General features: G+C 44.1%; 1 protein-coding gene across 1 annotated transcript in view; it reads right to left on the bottom strand.

Moving 5' to 3' along the window:
• The window catches only part of RPH3A (rabphilin 3A), a 270,274-nt gene that overhangs the window by 135,419 nt on the left and 112,260 nt on the right, over nucleotides 1-22,595 (bottom strand). The window lies entirely within an intron of this gene.

The raw sequence follows: 22,595 nt of genomic DNA, 5'->3' as shown, positions 1-22,595 counted from the left end.
TGTAACTACTGGCATGGGGTAATACCACCTGGTGGCAGATCTGGTCATTTCTTATTCAAACATGCATTCTATGTTGGGGTCCAACAGCTGTGATTCTTAAATCTTTCTACACTTTAGAATCACCTCGGAAGCTTAAAAATCCCAGGTCTTACATTATGCCAATCACCCCAGAATGTTCAGGAGTGAGAGCCAGGCATCAGGATGTTTTAAATACACCTGGATGATTCCAGTGTGCAGGCAAGTTTGGGAATAGCTGCTCTACAATGAGCCAGGCTGTGGGTTAGCTACTAGGGACACAAGGATGACCAGGACAGACATATTCCCTGTCCTCACAGGGCTTATAGCTCAGTGAGGGATTCAAGCAGATAACCAGATGTGGCCACAGCTGCTAGCTATCCACCAAACCTGTTCCCCTCCCCACCATCTTCCAGGGCACATGCTGGACTAAATTTCCCATCATCCTTCACAGGTAGATGGAGCCACAAATCTGAATTCTGGCCAATAGCATGTGAGCAGAAGCCACCTGTGTCACTTCCAGGGGTGACCCATGAAACATGCCAGATCTGCACTTCTGTGTTCCTTGATCCCTGTTGCCACGTGTTGAGGATGGAAGAGCCACTGTCAGCCCAGGTGAATGGGTCTGTGACTGTGAGGACCACTTATTGACCTAGATCAGTCACCTCTGAACTACTGTTACGATCTTGTTACAACAGCCCAACAAATACAGCAAGCAATTATAATAAAGACTATGACAGCAATAGTATCAGATGCTGTGGGAGCACAGATCCAGATAAGGGGGGGCAGAGATCAGGGAGGGCCTCCTGCTTATTCACACACTCATTCATTCAACAAATACTTCCTGAGCACTTACCTTGCACCAGGCACTGTTCTAGATGCAATTACTGAAATCAGTAAGCAATTAATGAAATCAGTAAAGAAGTTATCGTCATATAAATCCCTTTTAAAAGTTGCAAGGGGGACTTCCCTGGTGGCACTGTGGTTAAGAATCCGCCTGCCAATGCAAGGGACACTGTTTCAATCCCTGGTCCGGGAAGACCCCACATGCTGCAGAACAACTAAGCCTGTGCACCACAACTACTGAGCCCGTGCGCCACAACTACTGAAGTCCACACACCGCAACTACTGAAGCCCATGCACTCTAGGGCCCACACGCCGCAACTACTGAGCCCGCGTGCTGCAACTACTGAAGGCCACGTGCCTAGAGCCCATGCTCTGCAAGAAGAGAAACCACTGCAATGAGAAGCCCGTGCACCACAACAAAGAGTAGCCCCGCTCACTGCAACTAGAGAAACCCACGCGCAGCGACGAAGACCCAACACAGCCAAACATAAATAAATAAATAAGAATTTAAAAGTTGCGAGGGATACAGCAGTGAAGGAAAGACTCAAAAATCCCTGTCCTCATGGAGTTTAGGCTCTTCAAAGTATAAGGTGGCATTTAAATTCAGACCTAAGGATGAATAAGGCAGGCAGAAATTTGGGGAGGGGCCACAGATATCGGTGCTCCTGGAAAGGGGAAAAACGTGTCACACAACAGCCATGACGGTGGGAGAAGGTGGCACTTTGGGGGAGTTTCCAGTAATTGGGGGTGGCTGAGCACAGAGCGGGAGGCTGGGGGTGATGAGTGGTAAGACAGAGACAGAGGGAGACTGAGACCAAGAGAAATCCAGAGAGACAGAAAAAGAAACTGGCAGAAACAGAGAGATGGAGACAGAGCAAGGCAGAGAAACTCTCAGAGACAGAAACAGACAAAGACAGAGCCAGAGAAACAGCAGACCAGAAAGATAGAAAGATCTGACAGGGACAATGTGACAACATTGCAGGGCCACCTCCCCCTGATCCCACACCCTCGCAGGCCTTATTTGTACATGGGAGACAGATGTCCAAATTACTTAAGCTTGCCTTGCTTTGTTGAGAAGGTAAATATTTGATCTCCTACAACTCCCAGAGATTTCTCCTCTATGAAAAGAGCACCTTTAATTAGCCTGAGAGCAAGCCCCTGCTTGGCTGGGGCAGAGCCAGCAGAGAGGTTTGTAATTCACAGCCTGGGGCTTGGGTTGAGGGATAGAGGGCAGGAGTGGGCGTCAGACTTGAGTTCTAGACCCTCTCTGACTCTGGGCGGCTGTGGGGTCTGCGCCTCAGTTTCTTCATTTGTAAAATGAGTGAGTACTTTCCTACTCTGGCATTTTGTGGCAGCACTTACTGAGGTCTGTGATCCTGTATTTAACTGTGAGATTGTTTAATGGATGTTTTTCACAGGAGAGCTTGAGAGCAGTCTTATTCACAGATGAACACATAGTAGGGGTTCAAGAGCATTGACTTGTTAAAGGAAGGAAGGAGGAGGGGGGAAGAGGGATAGAAGGAAGGAACGAAGAATGTAGGGAGAGAGGGAGGGAGGAAAGAAGGGAGGGAGGGAAGAAGGGAGGAGGAGAGGGAGGAAGGGAGGGAGGAAGAAAGGAAAAGATGTTAAAGACATAACGAGTACTATGGCAAGGAAGCAAGGAAGAACAGGATTACAAGGGGATTGAACCTCACCTGGATTAAATCTTTAGGAAGAGAAAGCCAGCAGGATGGGTCTAAAATAGGCTTGCTGCATTCCCCAGGGAAGCTCATAAATTTTGTGCCCCTTGTAGAGGCACCCACAGTTCCACAACCACAAACAGAGGAAGGAGAGACTGGCACATAGAGGTGGCCACCCCCCAGGAAACCACAGAGTTTGGTGGCCACCCCCCCACCCCTGCCCACAGTGACAGGCTAAGTGACAGTGATGTGCTGGAGGAGAACGGTGTGAGCAGGCTGGCTCCTAGACATTCTGGAACCAGCCCAAGCTTCCCCAGGGCTTGATGATGGTTCCGAAAAATCCCCAGACGTTCGCTCCTCTCCCTCCTCCTTCTTAGGGCGGAAGTCTGGGAATTTGCTCCTTTCTAGCTAAAACCGAATACTTCTGGACAGTGAGAGGACTTTGGATTTTCAAAGGATAAAAGAGGAGGTGAATTGGTAATGGGAACAAATGAGGAAGTGACAGCACATCTGGGAAAACAACCAGTTGGGAGATCAAATTCATAAAGACTGGGATGGCTCCGTGAGCCCATTTCAATAAAGCAAATATGAATAAATGAATAAATGGGGAGAAAAGAAGCTCCTCCTTATAGGAGAATGCAACAATGAAATGTAAAAGGAATGATGGAGTTAGAAAACCTTCAGTGGATGCTAAAACTAAGAGGTAAACATTGATGAATAGCAAGAGATTTACATAGCCTCAAAGTATCTCCCCACAATTGACTTATTAATTGATTACAAAGGGGAAAATAGTAACCTTACAGTGGAGAAACCTGTTGACCATGTTAACCAAGTGATCAAGGTGACCCTCACCAGGAGCAGGACAAGCCGACAGCATGCACCTCCTGATACAATGCACTGAGAATTCAGCACCACATCTGCATTATTCCTGCTGAAAGTACACAGCCTGACTCTTGACAACAGTGAAGCATCAGGGAAGCCCAGACTGAGGGACAGTCTACAAAATAACAGGCTTGAATGCTCTGAAGGTGTCAAGGTCAAGAAACAGAGGAGGGCCGAGGAGTTACTCCAGAATAGGGAAGGCTGAAAAGACATGAAAACTCAATGTAATGCAGAATCCTAGATTGGATTCTGGACAGAGAATGAAAAGATATTACTGAGACAGTTGACAAAATTAGAAAATGGATTGTGGATTAGATAATAATGTTATAGAGATGTTAAATTTCCTGCTTTTGAAAATTGAATTGTGGTTATGTAAGAGAACACCCTTTTTCCTGCAATACACACTGAGGTATTTAGTGGTTTAAAAAAAAACTAGAAGAATCTGAACATTAAAGCAGAGGGTATGGGCTGGTTTTAGGGGTCGGGGGGAACTTCATATCCCAGCTCTATTATACCCTGGCTATGTGATCTTGGGCAAGCCACCTGACTCTCTGAGCCTCGGTTTCCTCATTTCTAAAATGAGACTACCGATGGTGCCTGGCTTCATGGGATTTTTGTGCAAATTTGATGAGGTAACCCACTGCAAGGCCTGAGCACAGTCTCTGGTGCATAAGGATATTAGAGGCAGCTCTAAAGCTAAACATCTCAGAGTTGGATGAGATCCTCAGTGTTTCAGTCTAACTTCCAAATGTGGGTCTCACTGGGAAATGCCCTCCAAGCAAAGAAGCAAGGTTCTAAATACGACTGAGAAAGACAGAGATGTTAGTGCCCTAGTGTAATCCTTTTGTTTTACAAATGAGGAAACTGAAGCCTAGAACTGTCAAGATCAAGTGGTTTTGCCAAGTTCAGTCTGAGTCACTAAAAATTTAATTAACACATACTATGTGCAAGGCCAGTGCTAGCCACTGTGGGAGTTTCAAAGATAATCAGGCTCAAAGACTGAGTGTGAAAGCTTGTGTGTGCCATTATTAGAAAGTGCTGACGAAGGCAAACCAGAAGGAAATCTCACCCACATCTCCCCATGAAATCTCACCAGTCCCCAGACCTGCATCTTTATCCTGGATTGTCCGGGTGAGCCCTGAATGTAATCGCAAGGGGGAGGCAGAGGGAGATTTGACTCCAGAAGAGGAAGTAGGAGAGGAAATGACAAAAGCAAGAGGTTGCAAAGATATGACTGCTGGCTGTGCTCTGAGAATATGGGTAGAAGCTGGAAAAGACAGGAAATGTATTCTCCCCTAGAGCTTCCTGCCAACACCTTGATTTTAGCCCCATGAGACCCATTTTGGACTTCTGGCCTGCATGACTCTAAGATAATAAATCTGCCTTGTTTCAAGCCGCTAAATTTGTGATAATTTGTTACAGCAGCCATAAGAAACTAATACGCATGCATCGTGCCACCCCACAGCTCCCTTGTTCCTCACAGCACTGTGATGTCAGGAGCGGTATTTACCCAACAAAGGACCCAACTTCCTCCTTCAGACCTGGAGGGATAATGACACCCCCCCCACACACACACACACTGAGAATAACCCCCAGGATACAGCACTATTGCCTAATGATTTCTCCAACTCTGCTCACAGTTTTGGAAATAGCCCTAAATTAAAATAGCTCCTTGAGTAACCCAGTCTGAGAATGCCAACTGTTTCTTGCTGGAACCCTGACTGTTACAGACTCTGAAGAAGTCCAAAGGTTCATCCCTAGACTTCTGCACATTCTAGAACATTCTCACCCCTAGATTTCCACACATCCCAGAGGCTAATTTCCTCACAGTCCTCTCAGCATCCTGGCTCCTGGTGCTGTAGATGCTTCCTCAAATACATGAACATTATAGACTTTTTATATTGGTATCCTTATCACCTCTTCAAATCCTCAAAAGAATATACCCACAGCAAGAATTTCTTAACAATGTAATCTTTAACTGAATATTCCACAGGGGGCACAAAGAAGAGGTGTACATCACAGCAACATGAACAGTGGTTGGTGGTCACTGTAGACATCACCACTCCCAAAACGTAACAGAGAAGAACAAACCTGACTCCATGTTGCATCTATTCTTTAGCTCTAACTTTTGTGCTCCACTGCCTGTGCTTAATCGTGCTGGCTCTGCACCTTTGTCTCCTCAATCAGTAAAAGAATGTTACCTGTAGCCTGAAATATACATAATAGCCCTTTCTCAATGCTCTGCCTCCTAGGCTTGACCTTTAAAGGCATAACACCTTCCATTCATAGAGAGATAAAAAGTTGCATAACAGAAAATAACGTTTGCCCTGTTGAAGGTTTATAGAAACATTGTGACCAAACCTATGTTGAGAGCTACAGGAACAAAGGATTATCACATCCCCTCTGGGGTCTGGCTGGCAGCAAGAAGTCTGCACCAGCCACACCCCCTCCCCTTTTAGTATAAAAGAATCCTAAATTGGGTAAGATGGTTCTTTGGGACACTAGTCCTCCATCTTCTCGGTCTGCTGGCTTTGCAAATGAAGTCCCTATTCCTTGCCCCAATACCTTGTCTCTCAGTTTATTGGCCTGTCTTGTGGCTAGCAGTAAGAGCTTAGATTCGGTAACAAAAAGATTTATTGGGCTCTCACTTGGGTCTTCAAGTGCCCCATGCCTCTGTCCGACTTGCTGAGGCACCTCTTCTCCTCCTCCTGTCTCGTTCCTCCTACATCCTCCTTAAAGCTTTGGAGTAAGTCCTACAACATGTGGACAGAAAGCTCATCCTCTCCCCCAAACACTCATCCAAACAATTTTTTAAATAAAAACAGCTCTATGCCTATGAGGAATTCCAGTGGGAGGAAAGACATTTTTCACCTTCAGTGCGAAAGTAGAAAGTAGCATGAGTTTGGAGGTTAGAAACAAAACAAAATGAGAGAAAATGAGAAGAGAGAGATTAAGAAGCAAGGAACTTTAGCGACATGGCAGCAGGTGGGAGCCCAGGAAGAAAGACAATTGATGAGAAAGTCCATGTAGTGGGAGAGGCTAAGGAAATGCACAACACTGAACATTTTATTTCAACCTGTTTTCTATTCTGTTTTGAGCTGTGGTCCAGCTCAGCCACCCTCAAAACTTCACTAAAAAGTCCATTACACACAACTCACCTATTTTGGTAATTCTTTGAGGCATAGAGGAGAGGGAGTGTGTTCAAAGCACAGCAAAGAGAAAACAACAGCTTCAGGCGGTAAGACACATGGCACATGAAACCACTTAGAATTCCAAACAAGAAGTGATCAAGAGTACAAAAGCCCTCTGAGAATTCTCAGATATACCCAAGAAGGCATTGGACTTCCCACAATACATGGGATGGGAGCTTGGGCCATTTTCATTTTGATTTTAAAGGGACAAGTAGCCCCCAAAGTGTGGAGGAACAACAGACATCCAAATGGTACATGCAGGTGGCACTTTCAGACTTTGAACTTGAGCATTAATGGTCAAGGCCTCACAATCATAATGCAAAGTAGAGATGTGTCTGAATCTCTGCTGAACTGGGGTGTTAATTACACATCTGTGAGACAGAGACAGAGACAGAGTCAGTGAGAAGGCTAAAATTAGCCAACAATCTGATATGTTGACACTTGGCATCAGTAACTGAAGCTTCTATGAAAGACATATTTATGAGATGAGCTTATGTTTCACGATGACATGCAGGCTTTCAGGAGCCCCAAGAAATTCTGAAAGTTCAGCATTTTCTCTGTATCCACCTGTCTATGCATGGTGGTAAGAAAAGCTGCTGGCTTGCCCCCTCCTTGAGGTGGAGAAGGGAAGAAAAAGAGAGGGGCAAAGACATTAGATTAAACCCCAAGTCTTAGTCACTGGAATGTGTTTTTCTGGAGACATTAATATGTATACCCAGAACCAATGCTTTTCAGAAAAGTAAAGCAAAATAAGGCTCTGTGGCTAACTATAGAATTAATTGTGCTTAAACTGCTGAAACTCTTGCCTAGGGTCTCCGAGCTGGGAAAACCATTCTTATTTTATGCCAGAAACTGAACCAAAGGTTTAACTAAAATTATCTCATTTAATCCTCACAAATGCATTACATCGTAGGTACTATTATTATTACCATTTTACAGATAGGGAAACCAAGGCTCAGAGAAGTGAAGTTACTTAGCTGATGTCTCAGTCAGGATTTTAGGTATTTACAACAGAGAGAATTTAACGCAGGAAATTGGTTACATGAGTGAAGAGGGAACAAGGATGGTGAGGCTGCCCAGAGATTAGCGATAGCAGAAAGATGCTCTACTCCTAGGCTAGAGGGATGGAGGGAGGAGGTCGTATTCCCAGGCCCCTGGGAATAGGTTCACCTGGCAGAAGCTGGAATCTTGAAGGAAGCAGAGAAGGAGGGGGAGAAACACCCTGGTTTCTCCCCTCCTCCCACATTTTAGTGTAACGCCAATGCCTCCCATTGGCCAGATCCAGCAGGAAGCCAGCTAACAAGGAAGTTTGGGAAATGTAGCCCATAGGGATGAGCTCCCAGGACCAGGAGCGCTAGTAAGTGCCTTAGCCACAATTTGACCCAGGTCTGCACCATCCCAGTAAATCACAGCTCCTTTCATGGAAGAACACAGCAGCCAACTTTAAATTTCTTAAGGGTAGCACCTTAGTCCCATATGGAAACAGGGGAGGCTCAGGTGACCCTCCTAGATTCTGAGCAATGATCCCTATAGACGCAAGGGAGTCACTCAGAGTCATGCGTTCCAACCCCGTCTCAGAGGACAGCTCCTTGTGTGACTTTAAAAAAATATTTTCACCTCTCTGAGCCTCAGTTTCCTCCTCTGGAAAATGGGTAATAGAAATACACAACCTCACAAAGTTGATTTAAAATTTACAGAGCACCTGGCTCACAGCAAGTGTTCCAAAAATTGGACCTAATTATACCACCACTACCATCAATATTGTGTAGCCTACTCTCAGGATTATCATTTTATTTACAGGCAGGGGGGCTCTCATGAGGAGAAGACTGGCAGAGAAGAAAAATTCATTTCTCAGTCACGTCTACAGAGCTGTCCTGGGCATTCTCTCAGAGACCCCTCTGCTATCAAGCAGACTTACTCAAGCTGACTAACAGTTACAACCAGCTCCCAGGAAAGAATAACTAGGGATGCTGTAAATTCTGTTTATTCTGGCTTCTTCTACTTAATGAGTGCATTTACCTCACGCTGTGACCCTCTTTTGCTTTCCTTAGAAAATTATTCACTAGGAAGGAAAGAGAAAGCCAAACACCTAAAGCAAAGAAACCCAACTCCCAGAGCCTGTAGATCTGTTGCGAGCGTTTATTTTAGAAGGGAAACAGGGAAACACAAGGCACCATTAAGAAAATGAAATGTATGAGGTGGGGACACTCAGCACGAAGCTGCCTGAACTGCTCTGCTGTGATGGGGTGAGTCACCTGCTCTTTCTGATTGGGCTGGAGGTAGTGTAGATTCCCAAACGTCACCACCACTCACCTTCCACGGGGGCCTCTCCTTGCCCCCTCCACACTCATGCAGTTGAGTCAGAAGGGAGGAACCATGTAAAACAGTGCTACTCAAAATATAATCTTGAAAATGCTTACTCTCTGTATCATGGTGAATCGTATCCCCCTCCACCACATGAATGATCACCTGGAGCTTCTGAATGTGATCTTATTTGGAAATAGAGTCTTTGCAGATGTAATTGGTTAGCATGATATCATATGGGATTAGAGTGGCCCTAAGTCCAATGACTGGTGTCCTTATAAGAAGAAGAGAAGACACACAGAGATACTATGATCAACTAGTCATGTCTGCCTGGGATTGAAATGGGGAGTACTGGTATGTCTATGCTTCCCAAACATTCCCAAAACATTCCAGCTTCTCTTAGGGGAAAATCTACCTGGGAGCCATCATTCAAGAATATATCAAAAAATTATAATAATAATGATGACAGTGACAGTTACGACTTGTAGAGTATTCCTATGTGTCATTTTATATAAGTTCATTCATTTCACCTTCATAGCAACCCTATGAGGTACACACTATTGTTATCCCTATTTTACAGATGAGGAAACTGAGGCTAAAATATACCAGCCCAGTTAGTTTGGCCAAGAGACCTCACCCTTAAACATGATGTTTGCATATCATCTCTTGGCATAATATCTATTTACAACTCACTTTATAAAAAAGTACTTCCTTTTAAGTAGCCTAAATTTACATGTGCCCAGTCTCAAAAGGAATCTCACCACCATTTCCACCTTATCCATGCCATGAGTGACCCTCAAATGACCAGCCTTTCTGAAAGAGAGAGCTCTGAAGAGTTAAGAAAAATAACAATAGCCACAATAGCTAACATACATTAAGCACCTACTATATATTGGGTCTTATCCTGAGAGCTTTAAATTTTTTAAGTCATTCAACCCATACAACTCCATGAGGTGGTTACTATTATCACAGCAAGGGTAATTAATTGCCCTTGGCTTTATGGAAAAACATGTGTATAGATATCTTCTGTCCCCCAACTCCATGTCACATTTCTTTGTGTGTTCAACAAATATTCATGCAGCACTTACTATGTGCCAGGCCCAGTACAAGGAGCTGAGGCCACCAAAGTGGATAAAACAAAGTCCCCAGCTTGAAGGAGCTTTTAGTCTGGTAAGGGGGTAGACAGATAAGCAAATAATTAGAGCTCAGTGAGATAAGGTCCTTGGACAAGGTGCCATGTAAACACAGAAGCAGCAGCTAACACTGGCTAAGCAATGTTCTCAAACAGGGGTGATTTTGCCCCCCAGGGGACATTGGGCAATGTCTGGAAGCATTTTTAGTTATCACAACTGGTAGAAGTAGATGTATCTAGTGTGTAGACGCCAGGGATGCTTCTCAGCAACCCACAATGCCCAGGATAGCCCCCACAACAAAGAAATGTCCATCCCAAAATGTGCTAAGGTTGGAAAACCCTAGGCTAAAGGAGTCGAAGTCATGGTGAATTTGAGATGGGATTTGAAGGATGTGTAGGAGTTTATTAGGTAAAAAAGGAGGGAAAAGGGCATTCTAGGCAGAGGGAACAGCCTATCCAAAAGCAAAGAGGCAAGTAAAGGGCAAGGCATGTTCAGAGAATGGGAGCAACTCAGTATGAGTAATAAAGTAGGGTAGGGCTGGATTCCAATGGGCCCAACTAAGTAGTTTGAATTTCATCCTATAAACAATGGGGAACCTTTTAAGGTACTTGAACAGGGTAGACAATAGGCAGGTCAGAACTGAATGATAATATTGTATGAAAAATCAAGGGAGGATGAGCAAAGCCAGGGGTAAGAGGCCATGAAGTCAGGCCGGTTCCCCACACCTTCTCTGCCCCAGCCTGTAGTTAATCCTAATTCTGGGCATCTAATCTCCAGCAGGCCCAACCACAAAGTGTTGTTCTCCGTCCCAGACTCTGCCAGGCACATATTCAAAATGCCATCAGCCTTTGCGGACACGGCAGTGCCAATGCTTGCCCTGCCTGGGAAATCCTGACTCTAACAGAAAAGAGCACAGCAGACTTCCAACCCCTGCCCCCATCCCACCCCCCACCCCGAGCATTTCCAGCCATTTTTATCTGGAAGACACTTTTTCCTGCTCCCTTAATGAGGGAGGTAAGAAAGTCTAATTTGAGTTCTCCTTAGCGGCTCACACACAGACACAAAGAAGTTTCTACGGTTCTGTCTGTCCTCAACACTCTCCATGCCTTTTCCCTTCCTTTCTATCAACTGTGTCTGCAAAGTGGTTTTAGGGTCACAGTGGAAGGGGCAAGATTTACAGCCTACCAGGGGTCACGGAGACCCCACAGCCTCCCAGCAAACTGGCCGCTTGCCATTTTTGCCATCAGCCCACATAATCGATACTGTGCTCTCAGATCTTGTGTTCTCCTTGAGTGATTTTCCTGAGGCCTTTATCTCTGCTCTGCGGCAGCCAGAGCCACAAACAGTAGAGTTTCCATTTCAGGAGTGTGGTGGATTCATTCACCATATGACTTGGGCAAGTGACATCTCCTGTGGTCCTCATGTTCCTCATCTGTAGAATGGGAATAATAAGGTCTCTAATTCAAAGAGTTGTGTAAGGATTCATGGTGACCATGTGTGTAAATTGCTCAGTACAGTGGCTGGCATGTAATAAATACTCAATAGATTCTATAGTGATGATATCCTCTTTACCAAGCCACCTAACGCTGCATGACCTTTCATACTCTCCTATTCCTTGTTGCAAGTTCCATAACCACAAAAGAAAAAGGTGCAAGGGAAGGAAAAATTCTCAAGGCCCTTCTATGTGTCTGCCATACCTGCTATGTGCATATATGCCCTCCTCTAATCCTCATGTGGCAGCCATGGAGATGTGCTGCTCAGATTTTCCTTCAAGAAAGTATTTCCTTCAACTTTGAGAACCTTCAGGATCGACTGCAGCATTCAAACCAAGGCCACCTTCTTCCCAGGCAGCCCCAGCCAATGACTGAGCATGGCAGGGGTACCAGGGCTTGGCCATTTCTGTCCAACATAGGGTTCCCTCTAATGGGCGATCTTTACTCCAGGGCCCCCCATTGGATTGGCCAATATTTGAGCAGATCTGCATCATGGCCTGAGGCTCTCTATGCCCATCCAGCTTTCTCTCCCTTTATCTTTCACTGGTGTTAACCCCCCCAGTAAACCTCTTGTACCCCTAACTCTGTCTCAGTGTCTGCTTCTTGGAGGACTCATTGACACACCTCACGACAACTCTAGATGCTGTATGTGTGTGTGAGTGTGTGTGTGTGTGTGTGCGCACATGTGTTAAAAGTTTGTTTCCTTCCCTGTAGCACAGAATCATCCTGGTCTACGCATCACATGAATTGACCTTGCAGAACATAAGACCTTCATCTCTAATGTGAGATGCACACAAGCAAGTGGAGGTGTCCCAGCTCCCAGCGTGGTGGCTTGCACATTGTAGGAGTCGCTCAATACATATTTGTTACATAAGTGACTAAATTGATGACTGTAATATAGTGTTCAGCTAGGACAGTGCTCTGCATCTTACAGAAGCGAAAAACATTCAGAAGTCAAATTGCTTTTTAGTAACAGACCCAGTAATAACAAGAGCAGCCAACATCTACTGAGAGCTGTGGTGGACATGGGGATGCACCCCCCCGATCCCCCTACAAGGAAGGATGTGCCACCCAAGCTGCAGAGCCACCTCGCCCGAGATCACAGGCATCCCAGGGTGGCCCACACCAGTGATTGATGGATGTGCAGGATACAGACCCATTGGCCATTCTAGCTCCCGAGCTCTCTGTGAGCTCAGCTGGAGCAATCATTGGGCCCCTGTTGCAGCTTCAACTTCTCCCTCTGCTCTCTCCTGCTCGCGTCCCCTCCCTTCCACTGGTGTTGATCCCGAGAGGTCTCCTTAATAAACATCCTGCCAGCTTATCTCCATTTAACTGCGCTAAGAGCATGCACCTGCATGAACTCACTGCATTCTCACTGCCACCTTAGGGGCAGGAATTATTCATCCCATGTTGCAGATGAGAAATATGAGGCTTGCAACAGTCACACCTCCAGCAAAAGTTGAGCTGAGATGCAAGCCCAAGTGTGTGGGACTGCAAAGTCTGAGGTGCTACATCTTTGGAAATGAATGTTGCCATCCTCCACCTCCAAACTGAGTCTCAAAATCAAGCCCCAAGCTCACAAATAAGCCAAGGTAAGCACCACAGCCGTCTGACTCCCCAGACCCAGGTTTTCCCTTGAGTGTCGCCCTAAGGAGCCTCAGTGGGACCTACCTCGAACCAAGAATGCCAATCAGGTAACACGAAAGGTCATTTTGAAAGGAGTCACTGCTGAGCTGATAAAGAGTTTCAAAGGATGTTTATTCAAACCTATTTATCTGACTGAAGCCTGAACCCGAGAAATGAGCTTGAGACTTTTCACAGCCCACTGGAAACCTGTCAAAGCAATCAAGTAAACACACAAAATATGTAGCTGCCTCATGGATTTTTTTCCCCACCGTCTCACTGGGCAAGAGAAAGAGAGAGAAAAAAATACAAGGGATGTACCAATTTTATTGAAATACTTGCTGTCTTTGGAACCAAAAGAAAACTTCTCCCTCATGAAATGTCATTTTTTCTAAAGACTTAATTAGAAAATCTTCAAGGGAGAAATCCCCCAAATGGGTATGACATGATACCTCCATCTGGTATCATGGAGACTGCTAAATTAGGAGGGGGGAAGGGGAGAGAGGTCACACAAACCACACCAACTGGGAGAAGCCAAGAGTCTGTCGAGACACTCTTCAACAGAGCAGAGATGTGGAGAAAGAAAATCAAGAAATCTTTTCCTGATTCACCGTTTGCTATGAAGTTGCTAAAATGCATCCACAGGTGATTACGCTTTTAAAAGACAGGCATTTCCTCTAAATTTAATAGGAATAGAGAGCTGGACATTTATTGAAGCTCAAATGCTGCATAATAGGTCATAGATTTTGTACTTGATTGGCAGTTTTCAGCATGCATTGGGGGACGGATAAAATGACTGTCACTAACCTGACTCTCTGACTGCCTAATGTCCCGTCATTGAATCTTCAAAAAGACAGACGTGGAAACTTACACGTGTATGTATTAACATATTCCTCTCTCTCTTTGAAATTTCTCCCTCTCTCTCCCTTTCTCCCTCCTTCTCTCCCACTCTCTCTCATATGCAAATGCACCGTAAAATTAAATGAACAAGAGAATTTAGAACTTCCTTTCCCCCCCCCAAAGTGAAGAAAACTTTAGTATTCCCCAATCCTCAATATTCAGCATCTCAAAATATAGCCAGCTCCAACACAGAACTCTTACAAATGATTAATGACAGGCCAAGATCACTCTGGAACACTGCCCAACTACTTTCTTGTAGGAAACTGCAGAGAATTTCATAGCAAAGTACTCCAAGCCCTCCCTGTTCAGCCTATCACCAGCAGGCGGGGCTGGGGGGTGGGGGTGGGGGTGGGGGGCGGTGTAGCAGCCTACAGGAGTTGGTAAATACACTGACTGAAGGCCCCAGATGCCCAGTAAACCAGCCCTGGAACAAACAGCCAGCCTCATTCCCTGCTAGGTTCTTCCCTTGGGGTTGGAAGCCCTTTTCATGGTTCTTACCTCCTTCTTGGGTGGCGTAGCGAAGGGAATGAATGGCCAGAGATTCAGTTTCCACCAACATTAGCGAAGGGCCGTGCCAGGGATTTTCAGGGGATGCAGATGGGAAAACTGAAGCCCCATGTCACAAGTTGGGGTCTCCAAAAGCAGGCACTGAAATGGAGTTTGGGGTTCAAGATGTTTACTAAGGATCAACACTTGTCAAAGGAGGAGGGAGGAAGCAGGACTGGGCAGAGAGAGATGTCAGCCTGCTGTTGCCAGCCCGGCAAAGCCTTGGCCAAGCCCCTGGAGAGCTCTGGGATAAATACTGTCCATGGGAGTCATCCCACATCAGGCTGAAATGGCCAGGTCTTTATGCCCCCTCCTGGCTCAGAGGCTGAATGCTGACTTCCCAAGGAAAGACATGCCCTCAGGCAAGGTGGCTCTCTGCAGCTGAGGCTGACCCTGAAGGGCTGACTGTCTGCTGGCCACACTCCCTACAGCTGGAAAGCAAATCTCATCATGCATCTTGGTGTCTGCCTCACCCAGTGTATTAGCTTCCTAGGGCTGCCATAATAAAGTACAACAGATGGGGGGCTTAAACAATTGTGATTTATTGTCTCACAGCTAAGGAGACTAGAAGTCCAAGATCAAGGTGTCGGCAGGGTTGGTTTCTTCTGAGGGCTGTAAGGGAGAGTCTGTCCTGTGCCTCTCCCCTAGCTTCTGGTGGTTTGCCAGCAACCTTTGGTGTTCCTCAGTTTCTGCTGTATCACTCCAGTCTCCGTCTCTGTGTTCACACATGTATGTGTCTGGGTCCAAATTTTTTCCCTTTTTATAAGGACACCAGCCAAATTGGATAAGGGACCCACCCTACTCCAGTATGACCGCATCTTAACTAATTACATCTGCAGTGACCCTCTCCCCAAATAAGGGCCCATTCTGAGGTACTAAGGGTTAGGACTTCAACCTATGAATCTGGGAGGCAAGGGGAGACAAAATTCAACTCATAACACACAGATAGGCTAAATAACATCCCCATGTTCACACAGGATGTGAGTAGCAGAATTGCAATTGAAAGGGAGGTCTTTCGACTTAATTTTAAGAGACCACAGCCAGCTAGATTGCAAGTTGTCATAAACTGAGCAGTTCACTAGCCCCCACCCCAGACTATTAATGCAACTAGTCAAGTGTGTTCCTCTACTCCACCCAAGGTGGGTGGGAAATTCTCTTACGGTTAAATCCTGGGAACAGCCTAATGGTTAATAACCACCTAGAAGGCATTGGGTCTTAAGCTTTTATGGGTCTCAGAACATTTTGGTTTCCTAATCAAAGTAATGACTGCTAGAAAAAATTCTTATATGGATATGTACCCCAAAAAATTTTGCATGCAAATTCAGGGCATTCGCAATGCTCATCAATGATTACCAGTTTTATTTTACTCCTGCCATAAGGACAGATTGGGGGGGGGAAAGAAATAGAAGCTTCAAAAGGAGTTCAAGAAGTTATGAAAACATGAAAGAAGTTAAAAGCTGGGATCTGCTAACTTTGTCCCACAGATGGGGTGGCAGGGTCTTCCACAAGTCTGGTGACTTGGGAGCTGATGGAAGCTGGTGCTAAATTCCCCTGCTGCCATGACTTGCTACTTCCAATTTTATGTTACCAGCATAGAAGGAAAATTCTGCTTCTAGAATAGAGGGAAAATCTACACACAGCACCCCACCTTCGAGGGGATCTTGCCTGCATTTGAAAGTAAACCCACATCAAGGTTTCCGCCTTTGGAGATAAATTGAAAGGAGAAAAGGCAGTACTTTGGTTTTCCTCTTCCATAGTAGGTCTACTTTATGTATCTATGCATCTTCATTTACTGAACTACTGGGCTAAGGTCTGGCTTCAGGACAAACTATTGTAGGGAAAGAAACCATCATCCCAGGAGAAAATTTTTCTGAATCAATGAAGACTTCTTTGGGTCATAAACAACAGAAAACCCTATTCAAACTAGCTTAAGAAAAATATAGAATTTTGCTGTTTCATTTAATGTACTGGTATGGTCTTCAGGTAAGGTTTGATCTAGGAACCAAAACCATGTCATCAGGACTCTTTTCTTTCTTTCTAACCCTTAGAATCTTTCTTTGCTACTTGGCTTTATTCCTTGACTCCACAGAATGCTTCCAACATCATAAAGATTCCATCCCTCTAAGTTCAAGTCCATGGGAAAGAAATACCTACGGTTCTCTGGATTCAGCTAATGTCTCATTACATTAGTCATCTAAGAAAATGCCTTTATATTTTAGAAATGCAATCTAAAATACTCAGGGGGAAAATGGCAAGTATCTGGGTTTGCTTTAAGAAACCTCAGCAAAAATACAGAAATCAGGGATAGGTGAAGCCAGTGTGGCCAAACTTGTATAACTGTTGAATCTGAATGATGGGCATGTGGGGGTTCTCTGTACTATTATTTCTACCGTGGGTTGATCTACAAATTTCCACAGTAAAGATGTATTTCAAGAGTCTTCACATCTCAGTGGTTCTGATTTGATCCCACGTCTCTCCCTGAATCAGTTGCTGTGGCCAGAATGCAAACCTCTAATTGGTCACACTTAAAGCAATTTCCCACCCCTGAGCTGAGGATGGAGCCACTGTCACCTGCAACATCCCCAGGAGGAAACCAAGGGATCATTACTAGAGGAAGTGTGGAGGGATGCACAATCAACAGGTGTCTACCACTTCTCATACCACCTCATCCAACAATGGACATGGCCATGGGAAAGCTGATGGAGGCTTCTTTTTACCACTCAGCATCAGAAAAGCACCTTTCCTTTCTCCCATCTTCTCCATCACTCTTCTAAGAAGTCAGGACAGTGGTACAATGAGGTCATGGAAAGAGTGCCCCTTGAAAGCAGAAAATGCATTTATTCATCAAAACATATGTACTGCTTTCCTACTATGTGCCAGGCACTGAGGCACGGAAGTGAACAACAATAACGTGGTTGATGACTTCAAACCCTTAATATCTCTGAGCCTCTGTTTCCTCATCTATAAAATGGGAAGAGCAATATAGATAGAGAAGAGAGAGAGAGAGGTGACAGGACTGTCAGATAAGAGAGATTAGGTACATGATATAAAGTTACTATTTCTCCTTCTCTGTCTCCCCCTTCTCCTCATGGATTCTCACAGTCCCTCTCTTGGTATCTAATAAGTACTCCTCCTTGACATTTATTATCTAAGTGATAACTTTTTAATTTATTTATTTGTTTTATTTGTATTTATTTTAGAATAATTTATTATTATTTATTATTTGACTGATAACTTTATATCAGATTAGATTTGGCTGCATACTAACAGATACAAAAAATAATTAAGGCTCAAAAAAGATAAAGGTTATTCATCTCTTGTGTAAAATGAGTCCAGAGGTTGAGAGCCCAGGGCTGTTATAGCAGCAGAAACCCGGGCTCCTCCTATCTTTCTTCTCTGCCCCCTTTATCATGTGGCTTTCATCTTCAAGGTTGCTCCATAGTCACAAAATGGCTGCTGGAGCCCCAGTCACAACATCCACATTCCAGACAGGAAGAACAGAAGAAAAGGAAATGGCCAAAGGACTTCTATCTCCCAATTGGCTCAGCGTCCTTTAGAGAATTTTCCCAGAAGTGCCACCCAACACCTGCACTTATATTTCATTGGCCACTCTTGTCCACAAGTGAACTTGAGGAGCGTAATATTTTCAACTGCACATATTGATACCCAAACATTATAGAGGTCTATTACTGATTAAGAAGTGGAGAATGGATACGGAGTTTAGCCAACTTAGTATTCCAAAGCACTCCTTAGAAGGTACAAATGCCAGAAATCATATTTTTAACTGTATTAAACCATTTACTTATATAGTCTTTGGAGAGGCTGAATTCTTTATTCTTGAGTGAGAATTTCTTTTTGGTCTATTCACATTTAATCCCAGACCTACCTACAGAACATAGTTAGGACACCATCTCTGAAAAGCTATGCATTCCTTTCTCATGGAGATGATTCCAATGACCGATTTTCAAGTTTTCAAGAGGAGGGAGGAGAGCTTGCCAGAAAAATAGAAGTCTAATGGGCAAAAGTTCTCCCAATCAGCCTCTAATCCATTTCCAAGCCAAGGAGTCTTCTCGCCTATAAATCAGGGAGTGGGGGAAAGGAAGATTTCTCTGGGCCCTTCCAGCCCTGACATTTTATAGCACTTTTAGAGTCCATTCATCAAATCATCACAGGTGCAGATAGATTTTCCCTCAGAAGAGTTTGGAGGAAGGAATTTCACTGTTTTTAAAAATCTGTTTCAACTCTACTGAAAAAGAGCTTTTCTTTTCTTTTCTTTTTCTTCACCTTCATTTCATTAGGTCATGTGTAACTTGGGATTACAACATCTAAAGTGGCCATATTGCGAACGCAATTACCGTGGCTATGGTGGGTTCCATAAGTATGCATTACTGAGATTAGCAGCTCTTGCCCATGACTTAGAATATCTAAATAAAGTAGACCACTATTAGAAAAAAAATCATTATCTAATCTTATTATTCATTTATACTGCAAAAGCTATCGAAGCACAGCAGCCTACTTTAATATTTTTATAAAAGGATATTATTTTGCTTACAATTGTTAGCCCAACAAGTTTAGTATATTTAACTTGAACAAATACATTAATGTTTTCTAATATATTCCTGGAGTGTGGTATAGACACAATCTGGCCTTCCATCTGTTTGCTCCCCTGAAATATTGCTATCCTAAGTGAATGCTGTTGTTTGTTTTCCTGCTGATCAATTGAAAGCTGAACACTCTTCCTGTTTCCAAGGGTCAGATCTGTTAAGATCATCCACTGTGACCCAAGCCAGGCATCGTTGGAGATTCACAGACTCCTCCAGGCCACTGAAGTCCCAGGAAGAGCAATGAAGCAGTAATTTTCATGGTGGCAAATCTCAAGAGTAGATGTCTAGTTCATATTCACACTCCGAGAAGAGTTTATTCTACCTTTTAGAACTTTTGTTTCCAGCTACAATTTACTGAGCATTTGCCACATGCCAGAAACTCTGATAAGTGGCTTATGTGTATCATTTCATTTAATCCTCGAAACAAAACCAAGGTATGGATATCTTATTATACCTATTTGTCAGACGGATGAGAAATCAAAGTTTAAAGAGGTTAAGTCATTTGCTCAAGTCATAATTAGTCAACGGTAGAGCACTGATGGGGCTTAAATCCAGGGCTGTCTACCTAACTCTGTAACACCAGCTCTACATCTGGTATCTACATCTACATTTCTACATCTACATATCTACATCTACATATCTGGCTCTACATCTACATTTAATCTGAAATAGATTAAACTCTTCACTGTTTCCTGGATCCATGCCCTTGGCCATGTAACTTTGCAGTTCCTCCCACAAAAGATAGACTGTATTTCCCTGCCCCTTGACTTTGGGCTTAGCCAAGTGACTTGATTTGGCCAACTTGATGCATACAGATATGACAGAAGCATAGGCTTGGAATGTGTTGGACAGTTGGGCTTGCTCTCTTGAAATTCTACCATTACTAAGAAAAGACCATGCCTTGGCCGGCTTGCTAGCCACAAGAGGAGGATAAGACACACGTGGAATAGAGCTACTCCAACCTACCTGCAAATCTGTGAGCAAAAACTAAATGTATGTTGTGTGCCACTGAGATTTTTAGGTTGTTTGTTATATAGCAATAGCTAACTGATACTAAAACTATAGTTTACTGTCTCTCATGTATCATAGAACTTCATCACAGCTGGAAGGAAAATTCTGTTCTTTTAATTCAGTGTTAGCCACTAATATTTATAGAACGAAGAAATTATACAGCCCCAAACATATAGGAGATATCACCTGCCTGCCAAAATCTGATATCTCAGACCTATTGGCCCCATGTCATTCATCATTATGTTCCAATGTCTGGACTGATTAACTCACATTGAAAACTTTGAGTCTGAAATTGAATTTTGCATGGTTTAATCACTCCCTCCAGAAATCTCTGAACACACACACACACACCCATCTCCTTACCAATCAGGAAGATGGTGGTCAATCTTAAACATCAATCTGTTTCTCTGCTACTGCAAAGAGATTCAAGAAACAACCTGAGTGCAGAATAAGCCTGAAATATGTTGTGGGGACAGTCATTGTGACATTTCTTTTCTTCTGGGTCTGTTGGTGCAATGAGGAGAAGGGAGGAAGGGGAAAAGCTGCTGGTTCAAAGAGAAGATGCTTCAGGACAGAATGCAGGTGATACATGAGGGGGAAAATAATGAATAAAGAAAGGAAAACAAGGTAGTGGTCAGATTTAGTAAACAGGATGACAAAACATTCCCATTCCACTGGCACCAGGGAAGCGCTAAATTCAAGTTACACAGAGGTTGAGGCTGCTGTTTCCATGAAGTTCTGGAGCAGCATCTAACTTGGTTCCTATTAGGACAAGATGGACAATTCTGTAATAAAACATAAAAACTTAGATTGGTCAGCTGCTCCCACCTTTCCTGTGATAATCTCCTACCCAATAGTCACACTGTATCAGCCCTAATTAATTGTATGCCATTCTTGCATGCAGACTAGCTGATCCCAGAGAGGCTGTTAGCCATTCATTCGTTCCACAACTCTTTATTGAATATCTGCAACATGCTGGTGCTACAATGGTAAACAAGACAGATATGAACAAGACAGAGATGGTCCCTGCCCTTATGGAGTTTTCAGTTTAGTGGGGGAGACAATTAGACAGCTATTACACAGAGTGCAGTGCATGCTATTATCAGGGCATAAACAGTGTTCTAGAAGCAGTAAGTGTCCTAGCCTGTGTTCCTCCAGAAGTAGATCCTGAGGTATTTTTTAGGCGGCAATCCCAGGAAACACTGCTAGAGAAATGGGGAAGTGAGACAGGAAAAGGAAGGCATCCAATAAAAGGCCCATTGTCAAATCATCCACCAGAGCATAATCCTGCCAGGACAATCTAGGAGTCAGTGTAGAGCACATGCCTCAATTATCCAGTCAAAGAGGTGAGGGAGCTGGGGTGGGTATACCCAACTCCCTAGAGTCAATACTTGAAAGCTGCTCCCAGACGGCATTAACTCCCCAGCACTAGACTGTTGCAGGGGTGGGAAAGTGAGCCCTGGTAGCCAGAGACGTCAGGTTAAGAAATGAAGGAACTGGCAGTTGGAAGCTGGGCCAGTGTGCATTGAGCTAATAAGGGATTATGGAGGAGGCATGAGAATCTCCATCTTATATATGAAAAAATTAAGGCACAGAGAGGTTACGTATCTTGCCCAAAGTCACACAGCAAGAGAATGGCAGAGCTGGGATTCAAGCCCAGGCTCCCAAGCACTACACTCTACTACCTCTCATGTTATTAAATATTTGAAATTTATTCTAAAGGCAATGGGAAGTCACATAAAGGTTTTAAGTAGGGCTGGGGCTGAGGAAGGTCATGTTCTCACATGGCTGCCATGTGGAGAATGGACCAGAGAAAGGCAGAATGAAGGCAGATTTGAGGAAATCAGGGTAGTTAGATGGACAGTGGAAGAAATGGTGTTGAGAAAACTATGCCTATGTTATTTGCTTCACAGCCAAGTACAACCAAAGATTTGAGCCGGAGGATTGTTAAATAACAGTGTCTTCTCTGAAAGGGCTCACTGTACCTGGAGCCCTGTTTTTGCCTGAGTGTTCCTACTCTGTGCCCACGAAGAACAGATTCTAAGTACTCAGGAATCCCAAAGGCAGCATATCTTCTCATCTTGGTCTGTTCACTCTTTTCTTTGAAAACTCCTTTGTCCCTACATAATGTTACTGAAGACCAGGTCATGAGTTTATAAATTCAATCTCCACAAGAATGAGCTTACTTTAGTGTAATCCAAAGACCCCAACCAGCCTGTTCCCAGCCATCTAAACAGGAAATGCCCTACCTCGGAAACCAGGAATACTGGATATAAGAAGGGAGGTAGAACAGATTTCTTAACCTCAGCTCTGTTGATATTTGGGGATGATAATTCTTTGTTTGGGGGGAATGTTTTGTGCATTGTAG

Source organism: Monodon monoceros, unplaced genomic scaffold (assembly GCF_005190385.1).
Source record: "Monodon monoceros isolate NGI ecotype Baffin Bay Population unplaced genomic scaffold, NGI_Narwhal_1 Super_Scaffold_1, whole genome shotgun sequence".
Classification (NCBI taxonomy): Eukaryota; Metazoa; Chordata; class Mammalia; order Artiodactyla; family Monodontidae; genus Monodon; species Monodon monoceros.
This window is presented reverse-complemented; position numbering and strand designations above follow the sequence as displayed.